The sequence below is a fragment of the Mastigoproctus giganteus genome, chromosome 10 (assembly GCF_048544385.1).
Source record: "Mastigoproctus giganteus isolate SK-2022 chromosome 10, ASM4854438v1, whole genome shotgun sequence".
NCBI classification, from domain to species: domain Eukaryota; kingdom Metazoa; phylum Arthropoda; class Arachnida; order Uropygi; family Thelyphonidae; genus Mastigoproctus; species Mastigoproctus giganteus.
Window position 1 is genome coordinate 82856275 of NC_143584.1, and position 15373 is coordinate 82871647.

A 15373-nucleotide genomic window follows, 5' to 3' on the forward strand; every position below is an offset into this window, starting at 1 on the left:
TAGGAATTTAGCCATTACACGGGGTTGGTGAATATGTCAGTTTCTGAAATTCTAAGGGCTTACTTTTCTCAGCTCTGGATTTATCCTATTTGAGAAAGAATAGCCATTGACCGGTGTTGATTTCTTCATCAGCAAAAAATTCCAAGACTGATTCATCCAGTAATCCCTTCACTTACATCCATTTTTGCATGAATGGATATATTTTGGATTTCTGTGGTTGGCCTTTGCCACTGGGTTTTGGCAAAGGGATTTAGCAGGCACAAATACAGGAGTGACATATGACTGATCCATATGTGCATTTTTATAAGGAAATGACTCTTTAGGTGGAATAGTCATTTTTCTTTGTGTTTGTCAATCATATGCTGAAATCTTCAAGTTAAAGAACCTGTAGGTGTAGTGATCATAATATATTTGTAGGATTTATTCAAATAAATAAGAATTACCAAGGGTAAAGAGAAATATTTTGTTTAGTTTAAAAAGTGTAAATGTCAAATGAGAACTGAGAAATTCCAAATGAGAAATGTGGCAGGATGGTAAAATAAAACAATAAAATAAACTAAGGAAAGAGGAATGCATATAAAACATTCTTACTAGATAAGTCTCTGCCAGAAATTATATTTATTGTTTTTCTCTGGGACATTGGTTATTGCTCTCACAATTATGTATATGTAAGTACTATACAGTTAGTAATAGCAACATGATGCAAGGAATCAAAGCTTATATATCTGCCAAAAAAAAAAAAAAAAAAAAAAAAAAATTGCCTACTTCATCTGCCCATTCCTGCCAATAATTTGTCCAAGCCATCTTTAAATTTATTCAAATTACCCTGTCCTCAGCACTAGGTGGAAGTTACTCTTTTGCTGATTGCAACTCTCTGTATGTATATTCTACAACCATCCTCATTGAAAAAAATATATATATATGTCCCCTTGTGCAATCTGAGAAAGAACAAAGATATCACAACAGCATTTAGTTTACTTAACCCTTTTAAAGCTTTACACACTTCAGTTAGGTCACATGCAGATGATTATTTTACCAGAGATTGCAATTTACAGAAACCCTGTCATTCTTGGTTAGATAACCTTTTGTGCTCCCCAACTAATCTTTATTACTATTCTCTACACCTTCCCAACAGATCTCCGTCCTTCCTAAAGTGAGGTTTCCAAACCGGTATGATGTATTCTAAATGTTACTCAATCATATCTTTGTTCCTTCGAGTAAAGTTCCTATATATAAGTCACAAAATCCACTACTTTGAGTTTGATACCACCCCCAATGGTATGTTATTCTGGGATTACTACTACCCAAATTCAGTACTTAACATTTATTAATGTTAAACCTAAATTACCACATTTCAGGTCATCTACTTAAGTTAGCTAGACCTTCTTGATGTAGCATATCTTGATTATTGTACTAGCCACTGTGACCACCTTTTTATCATCAGCAAACTTAGACATCAAACTTGAACTAACTACATCAATGCCATTAATAAATATTAAAAACAGTTAGGGGGCCCAATATTAATCCCTATGATACCCCACTCCAATTCACATTGCTCCAATTTATACAACAATCGTACATGTCGTATGGTATAAAAGGCTTCACTGAAATCTAAGTATATGCTATCAAAATTATTCTCTCCATCCAGTTCTTTTGTGACAGCTTCACAGTAGCTAATCAGACAGGTGAGACATTGTCTTATAAAAACTACACACTGTGATTGTCTTATGGCCCACTCCTATCAATTATCTTGCATTGCCTATATATTTGAATAAGAGATATAGGTGCACATTTCCAATCTGTAGGTGCTTCTCCCAAATTTAAGGATGCTCTCATTATTATGGCTAAAGGTTATAAATGTTTAATGGCAACTTTTAACACAATTTGATAGATTATATCAGTAAAGGGTGCTTTCGCTTTTATCTGCAGCAGTTTCTCTTCCACCTTCCTTTCCAGTATTATAAAATCATTTAAATTTCAATCTGTATTAAACAGACTTCTGCTAACCTTGCCTCTAAAAATATCTTTATGTGGCATAGTAGATGCAAAATATTTATTCAGCTTATCACAGTTCTTAACTAAAGCCTTAAATTCATGCTCTTGAAAATCATATTAAACTGTGTTTAATAAATAGTTTTAATTATCCAAATGGGTTAGCTTATTTTTCAATTTAGATCCAAATAACATAAGTCAATTTAATATTCATAGAATATTTCCAGTAATTTTGGCACAAACAACGTATCTCGAAACTAGTAAATTGTAGTGTAGTACATAGTAGTTGGTTGCAGTAAATGAACAGTTCAAAAGTCCTAGTCACGTAAGTTAGCTTAATTAGTTATTTATATTATGTAATATTTATATAATATGTATTATGTATATTATATTATGTTATTTATAGTATATATTTATATTAATATGTAGCTTTTATTATAAGTTAGTTATTTATATGTAGCTAAGAATTTAGAAAGTCAATAGCATTATTAAGAAACATAATAGCATAGCATTCTTCTTCTTCTTCTTCTTCCAGTCACATAGTTTCCTGAGGAGCTGTGTGGCCACCAACAAAATCCTCCAACTGCATTGATCATATGCTATATGAACAACATCGCAAAATGTCACGCCCAAAGTTCATTGATCCCATCCTTCCACCTAGTTGCAGGTCTTCCTTTAACAGCAGTTTTTGGAGTTGGTTTTGTTATGGTCTCTGTGGCATCAGATAATGTGGTGGTATGCCAGTCTACCACATGGCCAATTTTGAAAGGGGCCAGCTTTAATCATAGAAAGAGTCATTGTGCATCCCACAAGATGCTCTTGAAGACGAAAGGTGACTACAGCAGAGCTCCACTTAGTGCAGAAGGCTGATTACAACTGATTTTCACCTGGTTTCCAGAGGTCGTCTATGTTTATAAACGGATATATATTATTCATTAGATTTGCACCAGTAGTTATTATATCTACAGTCAATGAATTTATTCATAAGGTGGCGCTATTATCCCTTCCTTCTTCGATGTCCAATTAAAGTCCAATATTTCTAATTAATTATGTCAAATATATTTTTAAATAATTTTCTCCCAAACCATAAAGAATGCAACGTTTCCTTACCATAAACATATTTACATGCTGATTCGCACAGTCTTGACCCCCAATGAATACATTTCTTACGTTTTAAGTGCAGAAGAAATTGCTGAAGTTAAACATAAGGAAGGCACCTGGGGTGGATGGGGTCTATCCAGTTATATTAAAGGAGGCAGCAAAGGAATATAGCACCATAGCCAAAATTATGAAAGCTTCCTTGGAGTAAGGGGAGGTCTGCATAGACTGGAAACTGATTCCTGTATTTCAAATTTACACTCCTTCCATATGGCATTAACCGCTGCATAGCCTTCTGTATTCTTCAAACGCACTAACCGTTAAACTGTTATTTTAGTTTTAGAGCCTAAATATTTACCACACAGATATAAAATATGTGTCTAATGAATCCTCTGTACCTCTTCTTCTGTATGGTAAGATGTATTTTCAATTTTTTATGCTTCAACCACCAAATTTTAATATAACTGAGAGCATATTTTAACACAGCCACTATACGTAGCTGAAAATGGCAGCAGGATTTTCGCAACTTTTTCGCTAAGTGATGGATATTCTGTTTTTAATCCAAGCCAAAAGGTTGGAAGATTATCAGTCTTGAATAAGTTTTGAAGTTCAAATGCTGTTGATATATCAAAAAAGTTTTCTTTTTCTGTCACTTTTAGTGTAGCATTACTATACTCTTATCTTTTAGTTTGTGGCATTTTTAATTTAAAAAAAATATATATAACTTAAAAATTCAAGTACCAGTACAAAAAGTAATGCCTCCTAATTTTCTGCTTTCAAATGTGGAGCCGAAGATCATTCCGTGCGTCACTGAGTGGTCACGAGAGGTCTCTAGTTTCACCATACTGAGTAGCACTCTGATCGGTCTCGTGAGTACAGCACATGGATAATTCAAAATGGTGGATGTTACAGATATATGTATCAAGCAAAGAGTGGTAATTGAATTTCTTACCAAGAAATGACACCTATCAAAATCCATATGTGTCTCAAAAATGTTTGTGGTGACAATACTGTAGATGCGAGTACAGTTAGACGTTGGGTAAGACACTTTAAGATTGGGGAAAGTGACATTGTTGACAAGCCCCGAAGCAGCCGACCAGTAACGTCAGTGACAACAAGAGCCGGATCGACGCACTGATCAAAGAGGACAACCACATCACAACACGTGAATTGTGTAATGCAGTAGGTATAGGGAAACCTGCTCCGATAACCACTGTAAGGAAACAAGGCTACAACAAGGTTTGCACCTGGTGGGTCTCTAAAATGCAGAAACATGAGAGCAAAGATGGTCATTGTAAAACTGGCTGTGTTAAAATATGCTCTCATAGCTTGGATCTTGCACCTTCCGACTATCATCTCTTCAGCTCACTGAAGGATGCATTCTGTGGAACCCACTTTGCAGACAACAACCAGCTCAAGCACAGTGTTCGCATAGCCCTCCAGAGTAAGAGTAAGGACTTTTACAGAATTGGAATACAGCATCTGACTCAGGGATGGAGAAAGTGCATAGAAAATGATGGTAACTTTGTGGAAAAATAACAGTGTTTATAAATGATTGAGGATTAATTGATGTAAAATGCATAGTTGTAAGAATTAAATTTTCTGAGGAAAAAAATAAGAGGCATTACTTTCATACCGCTCCTCATAATAGCATTATTTAGAAATGTAAGTGTAGTACTCACAACCCAAAAATAGTGTAGCATTACTCAACTTTTATCTATTAGTTCACTTGGCCTTTTTAATTTAAATTTAAACTAGTCATGCCTTGAACAAGAGCTGCAAAGCAAAAAGCTCAAAGGGGCAGGAATGCTTTGGGAGAGAACTGTCAATACAAATCAGAGCTATGCCTAGTCACCATGAGAACTGGGTCATGATATAGCCAAATTGGATGTCTCTGTGTGAAAAGACATTTGAAGAGGGAGAGTTACAAAGTAAAGCACCAGTTCAATGCTCTGATAGATTTATATGAAAGCTTCGGTAACAAGGTTAATGCCAACAAAGGAATTAAAAAGTGGGACAGCTTGATGTGTCCCAATTTTTAATTTCTCTGTTGTTCTGGACAGCTGAGTGCCTTCCAGAAAAACACTGGAGACTACTTGTGCTTCAAATGACATAACAAAATCCTCTGTGGCAGAAAACATGTTGGTAGTAGCAGTTGTTGATGACTCTACTATATCAGGGAAATATATTTTCCCTGATAGTAGAATCACCAACTCTACTATCAGGGAATTAATGTAGAGCTCCTATGATCTTTTAAAAGCACAAAAGGTGATATTCTACACATTGGTACTAACAATATTAAGAGTAAGAGATCTGAGGATTTACTTTAAAAACTTAGGGCATGTTGCAAAAAAGTTGGGAGTTAGGATTAAATTTGAGCATGTTTGCAATTCTGCCCAAACACAATACAATGACAGTTTTGTCAATCAGTTCAGCTGTGGACAGACTGGGCAAGGCTTATGGAATAGAATTTTTCCCAGCATTATCTATGCTTGTTAATAGCAGAGACATGTTTTACAGGATCCTTGAGGTTGTCACACATTCACAGACATTCTCTCAGATATGCCAGACAAGCTGTACTTGCTATCGGGGAGTCTAAAACACTGATGGAACTGATATTTGGGTGACACTCAAGTCAAGTGGACCCAATTTCGGCTAAGTCTGGATGGTCTGTGACAGCCAAATCCTCTGCTTACACCTTCACGATGATGGTGGTGGTTGTTGTTATTTGGTTTTTAGGAGCATTAGCAACTAAGGCCATATTGCTCCGGGGATATGCGGTGGTCATTCCCTGACCTTTTCCGCATCCTCGTATTTAGTGGCTCATGGGCTCGAACACAAGAAAAGTAGAACAAGCATTAAGGGAAAACAAAGGATTTGAATCAGCAGCCATGAGCAGTAATACACAAAGCCAAATGATACTGAAACTGAAGAATAGCGATGGTGTACTTATAAACACCAGAGAAGGCATAATTCAAATAGCAGAAGACTACTATAGAGAATTATACAAGGAGCGAGGGAATGATACCAGGAGTGGGGAGGATGGATTGCAAAGTAGCAACACATACAACATACCCGATATTCTTCCTGATGAGGTAGAACATGCATTGAAGAAAAAGAAGAATTGGAAAGCCCCGGGGGAAGATGAAGTTAGCATTAGCATTTAGCATTAGCATTAGTAGAGGCATTTGATGCAAGAAAGCAAGCTTATGCAGCATCAGCCAAAAAAAAAAAAAAAACCCACTTCCACTTCACCCCTCTGTTCGTTCCAAATACCTGTCCAGCTGAGCCTTAAACTTATTTAGGCTATCAATCTCCACCACAAGGGATGGAAGTCTGTTCCACCAACCAACCACCCGCTGGCTAAAGGCAAATTTCCTCACGTCTATCCTACATCTGTCTTTCCTCAATTTGAATTTATGCCCTCTCAGGTGATTTTTCTGAGCTAGAGGAAGAATCCCATCAGCATTGAGCATGCTTAAACCATTCAAGGCTTTCTACACCTCTATCAGATCACCTCGCTGGTGCCTAGTCTCCAGACACTGTAATTTGCAAAACTTAAGCCTTTCTTCGTAAGAGCACTCCTTTGTTCCATTCACTAATCTTGTTGCCCTTCTCTGTACTCGTTCCAGCAGCTCTACATCCTTCTTGAAATGAGGCCTCCAGACCTGTATACAGTACTCTAGGTGTGGCCTGACCATTGCTGGAGAGGCCTTCATCCTGCAGTGAATTGAAAATGGCTGATGATGATCATGGGCTCGAACCCCAGTCTAATCAAGAAGCATGTGCTACGCACTGCTGCTCCTGCCCAACTGGCTACGGAGGCACCTTCATGATGGTGGGACTGTTAATAATCCTGGGTATAACCTCCATGCACAAGTACATAGTGGGTGACCACCCAGATGTGAACCAACGTAATAGCAGGAGTCGAGGTGTGGCGCCCACACCACATGGAGGAATGCCGTACTAGGTGGTAGATGACTCTCATCAACCGGTGCAATACCACCACTTTGCTTATTGAAGGCTTGAAGTGGTGGTCCCATGTTTAGTCTTTAGAGCTCAGTTCTGGTCAACCTTTCCCTAGCTCTTCCATCATGCAGCATAACTGATGACTTTTTGAGATTATGATGAACATTGTGGCGAGATCCAATATTCCTTACATTTCGAGGGTACAGCTCTAAAACAGTGTTCGCAGGCTGGCCGCTAGTTAGTACACCGAACCGAACCTACTGGTAACAATCTAGGAGGCTTCCGGATCAGCTAGTGTATAATCTTGCTACCTCTATCTGATAGTGCCAGATAGTGACTAGAGGGACTCCGAGTAGTGTGTATGCGGGGAGCATTCGAGGCCACATTATGTCGAGAATCTGGGTATATTCTTACCATGTGTACGCCATATCCAAAAATTTCATTACTTCATACAGCAGGTCCCACCCACTTTTTCTTACTATTGAATACACCATGAATTGTCAAACTAATAGAGCAAACATATCTGCGAAAAGATCTAAACTTCCCAAGCACTTCCTAATTCATTTCACAAATATACGTGGTCTCAATTCTAATCTCAACGATGTCCATTTTCACTTGCAGTCTGCCAAACTCCATGTACTTTTTCTGATAGAATCTCAGTTATCGGTTGTTTCAACTACTGCTCATCTCAGATGCCCAAATTATTCGCTGTATGATTCCTTTCGCCTAAAGGTGGTACTTGTGCATATGTCCGTTCTGATATTTCCTGTCAGAGACTTGGCAATTTGGAACCTCCTCTCTTTGATTTTCTCTGGCTTAAAATCTCTCTACCTCATTGTGTTAAATTCATCTGTTGTCTCTACCGTTCTCCCAACTCCACTAATCACTTGGAGCTCTTTGCAAGTGATTAGTGGAGTTGGGGGAGCTCCAAAGAGCTCTTTGCTCTTTGGAGCTCTTGACTTTCTCCAGTCCAACTTTCCTAACAGTGAGGTAATTTTCCTTGGTGATTTTAATGTTCACAACTCCAGCTGGCTTCCATTTTCTAGTCACACCAACCCAGCTGGTCAAGATGCTGAGGCTTTTGCAATAACTGATGATCATGCACAGATTGTTCATTTACTTACAAGAATACCGGTCAATCCTAATCATACAGCCAACGTGCTTGATCCTTTTCTCACAAATAACCCTTCTAAGTACACGGTCGAAGTGAGAGGTCCTTTAGGCACTTCAGATCACAACTTGGTGATTGTCTCTTCTCCAATTGAACCTTTATCTCATGGCTATTCCCAACCTAGTGTTGTTTGGCATTACAAGAATGCAAAATGGGATGACCTGCGAGACTTCTTTTCTTCTTTTCCTTGGTCGGATTATTGTTTCAAAACTTCTGATGTCAACGTTTGCTCAGATCGTGTCAGTGAAATTATTCTTGCAGGAATGGAATCCTTTATCCCACACTCCACTTTAAAATCTCGTCCTTTATCTAAACCTTGGTTTTCCAATAAATGTGCTAAGGCTGTTCAAGCGAAGAATGTTGCATATCATAATTGGCTTGTTTCTAATTCTTCAGTTTCATTTTCTGCCTACACCAAAGCTCGCAGCAATTGTAAAGCAGTTATTAATCAGTCCAAACTAGAGTTTGAACAGGCTAAGAGTAGAAAACTTGCTTCTTTTCCTAATGGTAGCCGAGCATTCTGGTCTCTTGCCAAAGCTATTGGCCGCAACTTTTGCCCATCTCTGCTCCCACCTCTGTCCAAACCAGATGGTTCTGTTGTCACTTCAGCCAAGGATAAAGTTGCCCTGCTATCATCCCATTTTTATTTCAACTCATGTGTTAATGATCTTGGTAAAACACCTCCCAACCATTTCCAACACGCTCCATTCAATGTCTCCTGTGGTCTTCCGTCAAAAGGAGGTTAGAAGGATTTTGACAAATCTTGATGCTAAGAAAGCTCCAGGTCCCGATGGTATTTCTCCACTTGTTCTCAAAACCTGTGCTCCTGAACTTACTCCTATTCTTTCTGCCTTTTTTCACTTTCTTATTCCAAAGGTGTTTTTCCTTCTGCTTAGAAATTTGCTCATATCCAGCCAGTTCCTAAAAAGGGTGACAAATACCTCCCATCCAATTATCATCCCATTGCAATTACTTCTACTTTTTCTAAAGTAACGACGAAATCAATTAACCGCCAACTTTTAAACTAACTAGAAACCTTCCGTCTGATCAACGATCACCAGTATGGATTACGTCAGTGTCGATCCACTGGTGATATTCTGGCTTATGTTACCCATTTATGGACTAATTCAATGGAAAGGTTCGGTGAAACACAAGTAGTTGCTCTTGACATCTCAAATGCTTTCGATCGTGTTTGGCATAAAGGTCTTCTAAACAAGCTTCCATCTTATGGTTTGCCAACTGTTTTTAGTAATTGGTTATCCAGTTTTCTCTCTTATTGCTCACTGAGGGTGATGATAGATGGCTGTCTTCTAACTTCTCCACTAATGCCGGTGTCCCCCAAGGTTCAGTTCTTTTCCCCACTCTTTTCCTCTTGTATATTGATGACCTTCTTCCATTGACTGGAAATCCTATCCATAGTTTTGCCGATGATAGCACATTGCATTCCACTTTCCATTTTGAGAAGCCTTGCCCTGCTCAATCAACTTCAACTTCTCTAAAATCTGCTATCATGCTGATCTTCAGGTAATTCTCCAGTGGGGCAAAGACAACTTAGTTGATTTCAAACCTTCTAAAACCCAGTCTTGTCTTATATCTTGCAAAAAGGATTCTTCTGCTCCTATGCTTATCTTTAGTGACACTCCGATTTCTAGGCAAAATGATATATCTCTTTTGGGGATTACTCTGACTTCTAATCTCTCTTGGCACAAGCACATTATAAATATTGCTTCCTCTGCATCTAAAAAACTTGGTTTCTCTTTCGCTCTCGGCATTACTTTTCTTCCAAACAGCTGCTCACTCTGTATAAATCGTAAATCCGTCCTGCCATGGAATATTGTTCCCACATCTGGGGTGGTGCCTCCAAAACCTCTCTCAGGCTTCTTGATTCCATTCAGAAGAGGGCAATTAGGTTAATTAATGATTCATCTCTAACAGAGTCTCTCCACTCGCTGTCTCAGATGTACTGTTTCTGCTGCATGCCTCTTCTACAGATACTTCCATGGGCACTGTTCTTCCAAATTGGCTTCTGTAATTCCCGCTCTCTTTTTCAAAACAGTCCGAACACGTGCTGTCACCAGCCAACATCCATTTACTGTCCAACTTAAAACTCACAGAACCAACTTTTCATCTTCCTTGTTTATTCTGCCGTTTTCTGGAACAACCTTCCTTTATACGTATTTCCTGAAAATTACAGTCTACAGAAGTTCAAGTCCAATGTCAACAAATATCTTGTTTCGTCTTCTCAATCTTCAACCCAAGCACGGTACTAAGTACTATAGGTTCTAATACCTCTCATGTTTGGGGTTCACATAAAAAAAAAAAAAAAGGGGGGGGGGGATGGGATACATTCCTGATTGTTATCCCTAAATATTCTTGCATTCCTGAAGTGATGCAAGAATATTTGCTGATGCTAGTGAGGCGGTGTTAATTAGCTCTGAATATCATTTGCTTGCAGTTATACACAGACTAATAGAATAAGAGGAGCTGCAGGCAAAGGTGAATGTGGTTCTTGTGCTGCTTCTGTTCGAATGTGCATCAGCCTGAAAAGCAAAGTGTCAACTTTACAAGGCCTGCTGGGGGTCCTCATTCTCATGGAATATGATGGGAAACTAACAGTAGGGTATCGTAAACAAATCTGAATTTGAAGTAACAGTTAGACCATGAAACACAGACATTGTAGAGTTATTAAAGGCATGGTGTCACTGATATATAAGGGATGTAGAATTTGAATGCAGTGAGTAAAAAAATGTATAGAAAGAATGTGTATCTGTATAAGCAGCACTGGAGGTCACCCTCAACTGTGCATGATGTCTCTGGGTGAAGATACAGACTCTGTAAAGCGATTCAGTGAGCATAAGTGTCATGTGGTGTGGATTATGTTGTTCATGTTATGTGACTGACTTCCTAGTTACTGAGAGATTGCATCTGCCGGAAAGTCACCTTCCAGCATTCATCCCTTGCAGGTGGAGCTGGGTCTCTACTATTTGTGAACTCTTTCTGGACAATCTCTCAGACTTGCCTAGGCAACCTGAAGAAGTGAACTGATCAAAAGCAGTTCACCTAATTAACACTGGATAGCCAGTGATAGGTGTGAGCAGTGAGAAAGCAAAAATGAGTAAGAGTGCTATAAACAGCTTTAGAAAACAAAATGGAACACTAAATCAGAATGTCTTATAACAGGAGGGAATGGATTTAACTGGATAATCACCTCCTTATCTCTACTGGCAAAATTACTGTTTACAATTGACAAAACTCCATGAGATGTCTGGCAGCCTGCCTGCACTGCTCAGAGAACTTAATATCCGACTGCACATTTATCCACAGATCTTTTTCATTCTCCACTATCCTGAGTATGATACCACAGAGTTGTTGTGTTAATCTGGGATTACTGCTACCGATGTGAGGTACCTTTCATATGTCAATGTTAAACTTCATTTATAAACTTTTCACTCTATCATCTGCCTAATTTATCTTGATCTTGTTGCATTGGCATACCCTGATTACTATCATTAACCATCCTACCAATCTTTGTATCATCTGCAAACTTAGACATTAGGCCCAATATGCCTTCATCAGTATCACTGATATTGAAAACAACAACACAGCCAGCACCGAACCCTGGAGGATTCCACTAATAACTGTTGTCCAAGAAGAAGAGCACCCATTGATAATCACTGTCTTCTCACACTCAACAATCCCTTTATTCACAGCAGAAAAACCTGTCCTTAATGCCACATTGCTATTATTTGTACAGCTGTCTTTTATTTGCAACAGTATCAAAAGCTTTTCTAAAATTCAAATATATTAGCATTAGTTGAGGAATATGATGCAGGAAAGCAAGATTATACAGCATCAGCCAAAAAAGAAAAAAAATAAATAAATAAACCTTCTCATTTCACCCATCTAGTTACTCCAAACGTCTGTGTAATTGTTGTACTAAATTTAAGCTATCAACTTCCACAACAACAGATGGAAGTCTGTTCCAGCAATCAACTACCTGCTGGCTAAAGTCAAATTTCCACACATCTATTCTACTGTCTTTCCTCAATTTGAATCTATACTGCCCCCTCAGGTTCTTAATCTAAGAAAGTGGAAGTATCCCATCAGCATTGAGCCTGCTCAAATATTTAAGGCCTTATACACCTCAATCAGATCAACTCGGGTGCCTAGTCTCCAGATGCTGCAACTTGCAGAATTCAAGCCTTTCTTCATAAGCGCATCCCTTTGTTCCTCTCAACAATCTTGTTGCCCTTCTCTGTACTCGTTCTAGGAACTCTACATCCTTCCTAAAATGAGGCCTCCAGACCTGTATACAGTACTCAAGGTGTGGCCTGACCATTGCCTTATACAAAGGGATAATCACCTCCTGCTCTGGCAGCCCATCTGCACTGCTCAGAGAACTTCATACCTGACTGCACAACTAACCCCAGGTCTTTTTCATTCTCCATCTCCCTGAGTGTAGCACCACACAGCTGGTACATTTCTCTTGGGTTACTACTACCCATATGCAGTATTTTGCATTTGTCAACATTAAAACTTCAGTTGCCAATTCTCAGCCCATCTACTTAACTTTTCTAGATCCTGTTGCAGTGGCATACTGTCTTTACTATCAAATAATATGATATCGAAATGCCAAAAATATTTTGCATACAGTTCCTATGTTAGTGCAACAGCACCCAATCAGATTGGTCAGACAAGACTACCCCTTAACAAATCCATGTGCTGTGACTGCAGTATAATCACATTTGTCTAAATGGTCCTCTAATCGGAATTTTAATACTTTCATGTGTCTTAAAGCACATTACTCATAATATTCGCTCACTATAAAAGATCGTACCCAAATACTGTTCACCTTTGCATATTTCTAAAGACCCAAACTATATTTACTACAAAATGTTTCACTTCTGGACAAAAGCAAGTCCTTAATCTCGTTATAACTGCAGCAACTTTAAGGTTGATGTAGTTAAAACAAGCCAAATGGCATGCCCTCCTACATCGATCTCACCTTATTATTAACATGGTTCATAGTTTTATATGTATTTGAGACACCAGCCATTACAAATGCATGTACCCACAAATTGGACTATTTATAGATTTTTAATTTAATTTAAGGAAACTTGAGTTTCCTTAAATTAAAAATTGAATTTTGAAATTTGATATTTCTTTTCATGAAAAATTATGTTAAATATGAATTGAATGATCTACATATAAATTATAAATGCATTCTTCAGTGGTGCAAGATGTGAAGGCCCATGTGGAAATGTTCGCATTCCCAAAATGACCAGTCCATCCCTTTTTTTTTTTTTTTTTTTTTTGATTTGGTAGTTGTTGGCGCATTGGCTTCTGTGGCCATATTGCACCTCCCAAGGTTTTTGCAGTACTTTGATCCAAGCCCGAGGTGGGAATCGAACCCGCGACCTTTGGGTTGCCGGGCAGGTACTTTACCCACTCGGCTAGCCCGGTCGGCAGTCCATCCCTGGGATGGCAGCAGTCAAACAGCATAGCATAGGTTCTATTTTGAAAAGAAAAGTATGAATGTACAGGAAGTATTATAAAAAATAAATTACAACAGCATAGAATATAAATTTACAAAACCAAATGTGATAAAAAAAAAAAGCATTGCACTTTTTTTTGGTAATTAATAAACCTCTTAACATTTCCACTTAATGCACTTTAATAATTCATTATGAAAACAGTTTAATTAGATGTAGCATATTAAGTCTATAACTTGAATATATTCCAGGTCATTGTGCACATACACTTCTGCTAATTTTGCAAAAATTAGCAATAAACAATATTGCTAATCAAACAATAAACCTTGCCAAATAGTGTTAGGGGCAATTTATTCTCGACAACATTTCATATAAACTGAAATATGCAAAATTTGCAAAGCAAAGAAATTATGAATTGTAAAGGCTTAAGTAAACACCACATGCAGTAATGTCACGAACAGCATAATTATAAGCATCCAACCTGCTTACATTCTTTTGTATAGTTCCCTTTCGCAACTTGAACAAGTGAGTAATTGAACATTACTAACAACTTGAGTAATGCTATAATAAAAGTTACAACGCTGTTGTAACTTTTATTATAGCATTACTTAATTACATTAATTAAATATATTTAGTAATTTATAATAACTTAATTACAGCAATTATTGGCTATATGAAATACGCTTGTACCACTTATTCAGAAATTAATTTATATTTGTTTACTTTGAATTAAAATGAATTAAATTTTTATTCTCCCCCTTCCCATTTTTTTAAGACTACACCATGTGATCTTCACACTAATGTTTACAGTGGAAGAGTAATACAATGGAAGTCAGGAGATATACAACAGATTTTTTTTTTTTTTTTCAATTTGAGTTTTCTTTAGCAATCAGGTACCTGAACAAAAACTTTCAACTTTAATAATTATAATTTCATAATAATAAGAAACAATTATCATAATTATTTTTTTATGATTTTTCCACGTGTGAAGGCCCAATTAACAGACATTTTCTGCATACACCAATAATGAGAATGCAAATAATGCAACTGTCAATTCGTGAGTTACTAAAATATATGCATACCTTTGTTGTTTTATATTTCAACTTTCTAGGAGTTGTTCTTTATTTTATTTCAATAAGAAATAATTTCTACTTGTTCACTGTGATTCTGGAAGGTTCGGTGACATCCTGAAATAAAAATTATACATTATCACATTATCAGTATTGGGCAGATTTGTTTATTACTAATAATATTTGAAATGAATATCAATAACCTTATGCAGAAAAGAAGCATAAGGACTATTTTGATCCACTTTTTTTTTTCTTTTGTTTTCTTCAATTTTTATACTTGAACCTACTCTGTTCACCCATCCTAATCCAAAACCTTTCAAATGCTTTCTTCCTCTTGGTTTCTACTTTATAACATTTCATTTCCAACTAAGAAATAGTGTTCAAGGTAATTCTGCTAATTTTGCAAAAATGGATGTTAGATGAAGGAATGAGGCTCATGGTAGAGAAGAAAAATGTATGGGATGCATATAAAGTATCAGGTGACACAGAAGCCTATGGCAGATATAAACTAGTCTGTAACCAAGTCACAAAGGAAGTTAGGCAGGCGAAGGTAGATTACGAGAAATCGTTGGCAAAGGATG

General features: G+C 37.5%; 1 protein-coding gene across 1 annotated transcript in view; it reads right to left on the bottom strand.

Moving 5' to 3' along the window:
* LOC150079124 (uncharacterized) overlaps positions 1-14910 on the bottom strand; it is a 243579-nt gene extending 228669 nt beyond the window's left edge. The window contains exon 1 of the mRNA XM_090383381.1: positions 14805-14910. The gene's annotated coding sequence lies outside the window, so the exon portion shown is untranslated. The remainder of the gene's footprint in view (positions 1-14804) is intronic.
* Positions 14911-15373: the final 463 nt, after the last annotated feature.